This window comes from Crinia signifera, unplaced genomic scaffold (genome assembly GCF_055691185.1).
Source record: "Crinia signifera unplaced genomic scaffold, ASM5569118v1 HAP2_SCAFFOLD_197, whole genome shotgun sequence".
Classification (NCBI taxonomy): domain Eukaryota; kingdom Metazoa; phylum Chordata; class Amphibia; order Anura; family Myobatrachidae; genus Crinia; species Crinia signifera.
The window spans coordinates 106,372-114,681 of record NW_028142090.1 but is presented as its reverse complement, the minus strand read 5'-3'; the positions used below and the strand labels follow the sequence as shown (position 1 = coordinate 114,681).

Below are 8,310 nucleotides of genomic sequence, written 5' to 3'. Positions count from 1 at the left end.
GCTTCCCTTCCTCCGCTCCTCCTCTCCTCTGCTCCTCCTTTCCTCTGCTTCCCCTCCTTTCTTCTGCTTCCAATCCTCTTCACCCCTCCCCTGCTTTCCCTTCTCCTTGTCTCCGCTCCTCTTCTCCTCAGCTACCACATCTCTTTCCCTCCTCCACTACCCCTCCTCCTCCTCTCCTTTGCTTCCCTCCTGCTCACCTCATCTCCTCCGCACCCCCTCCCCTTCTCTCACTTCTCCGCTTCCCCTCTCTTCCTCTCCCCCTCCCCTCTTCTCCTGCACTTCCCCTCCTCCTCACCCCTCTCCTCTTCTCCTGCTCTCCCTTCTCCTCTCCTCCTCTACTCTCCCTCCTCTTACTCCTCCTCTTCTCTGCTCCCCTTCTCTCTCTCCTCCCCACCACTTTTCGTCGGAGGAGGAGGAGCATTTCAATCGCTGCTGATCATGTACCATGCAGCACCAATGACAAGAGGTACACAGTGCCTTCTGTGCTACTTCTCTACATGTCCGCTTCTCTCCTCCTCCACTCCTTTGCTCCTTCTCTGATCCCCCTCCTCCACTCCTTTGCTCCTTCTTCTCTGATCCCTCTCCTCCTTCCCCTCCTCCTCTCCCCAGCTCTCCCTTTCCCCTCTTTTGCTCTCCTCACCAATTTCCCCACACTTTTCTCTCTCTGACTGCCAGTGAACCTGTGCTGGGGTACAGGAAGAGAAGACCCAGCGCCGGGGAGATGGAGCAGGAAGAGATGACTAGCACAGAAGAAGAGAAAGTGCAGCAGACCCAGTCTGCCCAGGAGCAGGGGCAGCAAAATCATCGCTACCATCGCTGCTGATTGTCACAGGAGGTACCCAGCACCAGCTTGCACTGCGCTCCCTTCTCTGCACCTCCTCCATGCCTCCTCTCCTCCTCCTCTCCCCCTCTTCTTATCTGCTCCTGCTCTCTGTTCTCCCCTCCTCCTCAGCTCCCCAACCACCTCCTCCGCTCCCCCTCCTCCTTTCCTGTTTCCCCCTCCTTTCTTTTGCTTCCAATACTCCTCACCCCCTCCCCTACTTTCCTTTCTTCTTTCCTCTCACTCCTCAGCTCCCCTTCCTCTTCTGCTTCCCCTCCTCCTCTCGCTTCCCTCCTGCTCACCTCCTATACTCCGCACCCCCTCCCCTTCTCTGCTCCTCCACTCCCCCCTCCTCTCCTTCACTTCCCCTCCTCCATACCCCCTCTCCTTTTCTCTCTCTCCACCCTCTCTCTCTCTCTCCACCCTCTCTCTCTCTCTCCACCCTCTCTCTCTCCACCCTCTCTCTCTCTCTCTCCACCCTCTCTCTCTCTCCACCCTCCACCCTCTCTCTCTCCACCCTCTCTCTTTCCACCCTCTCTCTCTCTCTCCACTCTCTCTCTCGCCTCACCCTCTCTCTCTCTCTCTCGCCTCACCCTCTCTCTCTCGCCTCACCCCCCCTCTCTCTCTCTCTCTCTCGCCTCACCCTCTCTCTCTCGCCTCACCCTCTCTCTCTCTCGCCTCACCCTCTCTCTCTCGCCTCACCCTCTCTCTCTCGCCTCACTCTCTCTCTCTCTCGCCTCACCCTCTCTCTCTCTCTCGCCTCACCCTCTCTCTCTCTCGCCTCACCCTCTCTCTCGCCTCACCCTCTCTCTCTCGCCTCACCCTCTCTCCACCCACTCTCTCTCTCTCTCTCTCTCTCTACCCTCTTTCTCTCCACCCTCTCTCTCTCTCCACCCTCTCTCGCCTCACCCTCTCTCTCTCTCTCTCGCCTCACCCTCTCTCTCGCCTCACCCTCTCTCTCTCTCGCCTCACTCTCTCTCTCTCCACCCTCTCTCTCTCCCTCTCTCTCTCCACCCTCTCTCTCTCCCTCTCTCTCTCCACCCTCTCTCTCTCTCCACCATCTCTCTCTCCACCCTCTCTCTCTCTCTCCACCCTCTCTCTCTCCACCCTCTCTCTCTCTCTCCACCCTATCTCACTTCACCCTCTCTCTCACCTCACCCTCTCTCTCTCTCGCCTCTCTCTCGCCTCTCTCCCTCTCTCTCTCTCGCCTCACCCTCTCTCTCGCCTCACCCTCTCGCCTCACCCTCTCTCTCTCTCGCCTCACCCTCTCTCTCTCTCGCCTCACCCTATCTCTCGCCTCACCCTCTCTCTCTCCTCACCCTCTCTCTCTCTCTCTCCTCACCCTCTCTCTCTCTCGCCTCACCCTCTCTCTCGCCTCACCCTCTCTCTCGCCTCACCCTCACTCTCTCTCACCCTCACTCTCTCTCTCTCTCTCGCCTCACCCTCTCTCGCCTCACCCTCTCTCCACCCTCTTTCTCTCGCCTCACCCTCTCTCCACCCTCTCTCTCTCTCTACCCTCTCTCTCTCCACCCTCTCTCTCCCATTCCCAGCAGTCACCTCTCTGGTCACATCCCCCTGTGTTGCTGTATAATGCCCCAATCCCAGCAGTCACCTCTCCGGTCTCATCCTCTGGTGATACTGTATAATGTCTCATTCCCAGCAGACACCTCTCTGGTTACATTCTTCTGATGTTACTGTATACTGTCCCATACCCAGCAGTCACCTCTCCGGTCACATCCCCCGGTGTTACTGTATAATGTCCCATTTCCATCCCCCCGTGTTACTGTATAATGTCCCAATCCCAGCAGTCTTCTCTCCGGTCACATCCCCAGGTGTTACTGTATAATGTCCCATTCCCAGCTGTATCCTCTTAGGTCACATCCCCCGATGTTACTGTATCATGTCCCATTTACAGCAGTCACCTCCCCCGGTGTTACTGTATAATTCCACATTCCCAGCAGTCACATCTCTGGTCACATCCCCCGATGTTACTGTATAATGCCTCATTCCCAGCGGGCACCTCTCCGGTGTTACTGTATAATTCCCCATTCCAGCAGTCACCTCTCTGGTCACATCCCTCGGTGCTAATGTATAATGTCCCATTCCCAGCAGTCACCTCTCTGGTCACCCCCCCCCCCATTGTTACTGTATAATGCCCCATTCCCAGCAGTCACCTCTCCGGTCTCATCCTCTGGTGTTACTGTATAATGACCCATTCCCAGCAGTCACCTCTCCGGTCAAATCCCCTATTGTTACTGTATAATGCCCCATTCCCAGCAGTCACCTCTCCGGTCACATCCCCCGGTGTTACTGTATAATGTTCCATTCCCAGCAGTCATCTCTCTGGTCACAACCCCCGATGTTACTGTATAATGTCCCATTCCCAGCAGTCACCTCCCCCGGTGTTACTGTATAATGACCTATTCCCAGCAGTCACCTCTCCGGTCAGCAGCTGGATGATTTTGTTGGTGAGTTTCAGGATCTTATGGTCATTGTCTCTCTCATTTATCAATGAGTGAGGTTAAGGCACAGTCTTGGAATCCTGGGTCTTGATCCCTCTTCTGAACACATAGGGACGGCTGCTGCTGGGTGTCTCACATTCACCGTCCTTCTTCGGTGGCACATAATCCTAAGTGAGGAGAAAAATGTTAAATCAACTGCACTGATGGTATAGCAGCTCTCATAAATGCAAAGGTTCTGAGGGGTAAAAAAGAGCGATGGGATAAGTTTATACGAGTGACACCTGTAAAGTAAAAATGTATTAGTAAAATAATGTTTACACTCCTTTTGGAGGATGTGAGGTGAGAGAGGGAGATTGTCGTGCTGTCCCTACTAACCCTAACCTTACAGAGGCAGCGGTATTCCTCAGCTCAGTTGCTGTCCGCTTCTGGGTGGAATCTTCTGTTGCGGCTTTGGTCCCGGGGCGCGGCTTGCTGACGTCAGCGACTGGCGTGTCGGTACTTCGGGCAGCAGCAAAGTCTCCAACCTGTTTCATGCCTCGCTGGGCACTTTGTCAAGGTGGGGTGACTGATAGAAGTTGCTCCCTGTATGTAAGGAAATGAAGTAGAAATTCACATCCAATTTTAACATTTTGTGTATTTCAAAAATGTAAAGAAATAAAAAAAGTTTGGACATTTTCCGAGCAACAATCTGGTTGGAACAAATATTTTAACGACATTTTGGGTGTCACGAACGGTGAAACGGTGTCAAGGCATGCATTATATGTAATAGTAGAGTGCAAGACTAATAAAAACACTAATAAAGAGATTACATCTCCATATGTGCCAAAGTGGTTTGTGCAAAATGCTAGTGAACAGCTAATGAACCCAATACACCAATCATGTCCAAACTATGGCCCGCCAGCTTTTGTGAAACTGCAAGTCCCATCATGCCTTGCCACAGTTTTGCTATTAGGGAATACTAAAACTATGTCAAGGCATGCTGGGATGTGTAGTTTCAAAACAGCTGAAGGGCCACATTTTGGACATGCCTGCAACATACGCTCAGTGACAAACAAGCTTTAAAATCAAAGTCAATTGTTTGGTGACCCGACTCCCAGGCTGCACCTCACCTGGATTTCTCCTCGCACCCTTCACGCACAGTAGGGCAATAAGCTGCATCTAGTTTATTTAGGGCGCAAAAATGCAGCCGACAAGACCAGGGCAAGTGCTGCGAACAATTCATTAGCTCCCACTACATTAGGCAAGAGCTACGGGTGCACAAAACAATTGAATCACCATTATATGTTGTTTAGCACCTTACATAAATTATATATATATTTTTTATTATTATTATTTTAATATGCAGTACAGTAAGACCAGCAACCCTTACCACCAGCATAGCTCTGCCCCAACACTCATGAAGCACCGCCTACATGTTTTGATTGGCCCACAATCCAATCAGTCAAAGAAAATGGATCACCATCAATAGGTAAAAACATTGATGGTCATCCATTGCATAGTATGCCACAATCAATGGGCAGTTGCACTATTGTCATCAATTGCAAAGACGTCCATCCCTAAAGCTGTGCACACACAGTGCAAGTGAGCCTCTGCGCTAAGTTTGCAGTTAAGCACAGATGGCTCAGCATTGTGTGCTGAACAATCTGTCACGGCCAGTGTTCTCTGGTGTGAGAACACTGGCGATGACTAGATTTATAACTGGATGCAAATGTGTAAATCTAGTCAGGCAACAGCGACGCGCGGGACCGCGCAATCGTCATCACCAGAGGGTATACACGTGGAGTGATCCTTTTTTCATTTCTAAGCGATCTAGTCAGATCACTTAGAAATAAATGAGTTTTGGGGAAAGGGGAACGTGGGGCAATCAGTCGCACAGGTTTTATCAAAGCAGTATTGTTCTCATTTACCCTCAGTGTATTTGTACATCGGTTGGTTAACCGTGAGTAGGGAGGGTGTGCTACCACTGGACACAGGTTTGACAATTTTTGGAAAGAAGAGAAAGTATGTCTCTGTGTGGTGCACAGGTTATTAAGAAAGTAAAATTTAACTTTTATTTGGATATGTTTAAAAGAATGTAGCGAAATATAGACAGACAGTGACACATAAAGACACACACAGTGTAGGTTTAAAAAGGATAGAAATCCTTACTCAGTGTGATCCAACTCAATATCCTCCTAGATGTTGGTTAGATTCTATGTATTAGTAATAATGGTTTATTGTACAGTTTTCCACAGTGGAATTTTGTGCGTTTAAGTCGCCTATTACTGATCTGCTGGTAACAAAATTATCTGGGTTTATGTTCCCCTGTGATGTTACTGATCAGATTACTTCACATCACAAATAGGGTAGGCAATATGGTGCCCCGCGGGTCACCCCTCAAGCGGTGCGTGTCTGGTGAGATCTGCCACCTCTGCACCAGCACTGCGCGCCGCAAATGAGAGGGAGAGCCGCGTCAATGAGGACGTGTACCCTGCAGAGGAGCTCCGGCGTGTTAGAGTCAGCGCCGGAGATCTCCGTCTGTTAGGAGTCAGATCTGAGCGCTGCGGACGTCACGCAAGTAGCGCCTCTGACTGAGCGGTCCAGTGAGAACTGGCATACCGCTCCGACTAAACGATTTTAAGCTAATACAGATCAAAATACATGTAATAGGGATAGGGGAGAGGAGGAGAGCACACTGAGTGGACCTAGACACTCAGTGTGCTCTCCTCCTCTCCCCTACTTTCTCACTTAGAAATAAGCCTCATATCCCCCTGGGCGGGATGTATTAATGTACATCACTGACCCTCGTCTGCCAGCCGCCGCGATGCTACCGCATATGTACTAACATATGCGGCTAGCATCGGGTTGCGGTGACGGAGACCCCCGCGATACCTGTAATGTGGTGTGCGGGGGTCTCTGTCACATCCTGGCGGCTGTCAGTGTCCCCCTGCCTCTCCTCCTCCTCCCTACAGCCGGATGTCCTCCCGGCTGTGACACCTGCTGGGGGAGGAGGAGATCGATGGAGGACGGGAGGGGGGGGGAGGTCGCAAGGACGGTGGGCGGCGATAGAAGCCCATAGGCATCTATAGGGTATCGCCACCCAGAGGTGGCGATACCCTGCCAGGCGGAGACGGGGCGGACGGGTAATGGTACATAGGGAAATGCGGTAAAACCCCCGTTTTACCACATTTTCCCTTTAGTACATCCCGCCCCCTGTGTGTATGCCCCATTAGGATAGTAGATAATACAGTATACACTTTAGACTACAGTATAACTAATGTGACAATAATCCCTGTATAACATACCTCCCAACTTCTGTGTTGGGGAAATAGGGGGTGGGGCGTATGCAAATGAGGGCACAGCTTATGCTAATTAGCCGCGACCTCATTTTCATACGAGAATAGACGCGGTACTTGTGTAGTTTCACGGCCCCGGAATTGCAGAGGCTCGCATGCCGCTCTAGCTATGAAACTTGGCAGCCTGCCAGGTAGCGTAGCGCTGCGCGTGCCAAATGTAATGAAGTGTATCGTGTAAAAAACAGACAAACGGGGCTTAAAAACAAACAAACGGGGCTTATAAATCGCACACCCCGGCACATCGCAAACCCCGGCACACCGCTGGTGTTCCCAATGTAGACGCTAACTTATTTAGCGTCTCAATTCACACTCCCGGCACTTCGGCTTAGACGTGCGCGGACAGCGTTACGTAGTCAGTCAGGGAGCTACGCAGTTTGCGTAGTCAGTCAGCAGTAGCCCTGTATGAGACACTGAGGTGAATGTGTTCCTGAATCAGCCTCACTATCCACGCTCACCCGAAGCGTGGAGAGCCCCGCGAGGGGCGGCGGTACGCGTCCTACGACCTTTTCATACCCCCACTATCCACTTCGGCATGGAGTTGAGAATAGAATAGTGTGGCGAGCGCAGCGAGCCACAGAGCCCGAAGCGTGGCGAGCGCAGTGAGCCGCGCGAGGGGACACGCATACCTTCACAGCTATCTGCGTCCCCTCGCGGGCTTCACAGGTGTCAGCGTCCGCTCGCCACGCTTCGGGCTTACGCTGACACCTGTGAAGCCCGCGAGGGGACGCGGATAGCTGTGAAGGTATCAGCGTGCGCTCGCCACGCTTCGGGCTCGCTGCGCTCGCCACACTATTCTATTCTCAACTCCACGCTGACGTGGATAGTGGGGGTATGAAAAGGTCGTAGGACGCGTACCGCCACGCTTCGGGTGGCCGTGGATAGTTGGATTTACACGGTCCACAGCTGTGGCGTCCACTAGTGGCACTGAGGGTGGGTTTCAATAGTGTTCCCCTAGGGCCACCTAAATTTAAATGCTTTTGCGTCTAAATTTAAATGTACCCCTTCACCTAAGTAAATCCAGACGCATTTGCGTCTGGGTTTACAAGCCCCAACACCTTTGCGGCTTGCAAGGCGCCTGTATTCTAACGCTTTAGCGTCTGAATCCAGGCTTTCCGGCTTCTTAGCGGCTATCTATGTGACTCGAGATTCAAACGCAGTTGCGTCTGAATCTCGCGTACAGTTTAGAAGCGCCGGCATCGCTGTGCCGGGGTGTGCACTTTAACATACCCCCGTTGTCAGCGGTGCCCAGGCGCTGCCTATTTCACTGTGGAACTACAAGTGCCACAGTGACATTGACCTGTCAGCGCTGCTGCTGGCCGGCAGCTACGCTGTTTACATACAGCTAGTGCGGCACAAGCTCAGTCAGACAGAGCTAGAGCGGCACGCGCACGGTTAATCAGAGCCTCTGGCAGGCTGCCAAGTTTCATAGCTAGAGCGGCACGCGAGCCTCTGCACTTCCGGCGCCGTGAAACTACACAAGTACCATAGACGCTGTGCGCATGCGCACAGCATCTATTCTACTAGATTGGGGGTCTCCCAACTGCCACCCCCCGCAGCGGGACAATGCCTGCCGTGGGTGGGTAGGACCCGAAAATCGGGACTGTCCCGCTGTAATCGTGACAGTTGGGAGGTATGGTATAACCATCCAGCAAGCAATCCCGTACATGTACTTGGTGTCACCTGAACGCAGCAG

The 8,310-nt window shown here is 52.3% G+C and overlaps 1 long non-coding RNA gene across 1 annotated transcript in view; it reads right to left on the bottom strand.

The window, feature by feature from the left end:
- Positions 1-3,071: 3,071 nt before the first annotated feature.
- Positions 3,072-8,310, bottom strand: part of LOC146053782 (uncharacterized) — a 111,566-nt gene continuing 106,327 nt past the window's right edge. Inside the window, exons 2-3 of the long non-coding RNA XR_014467808.1 lie at positions 3,664-3,864; positions 3,072-3,449 (exon numbers count right to left, since the gene is read on the bottom strand). This is a non-coding gene — a long non-coding RNA (uncharacterized LOC146053782). The remainder of the gene's footprint in view (positions 3,450-3,663; positions 3,865-8,310) is intronic.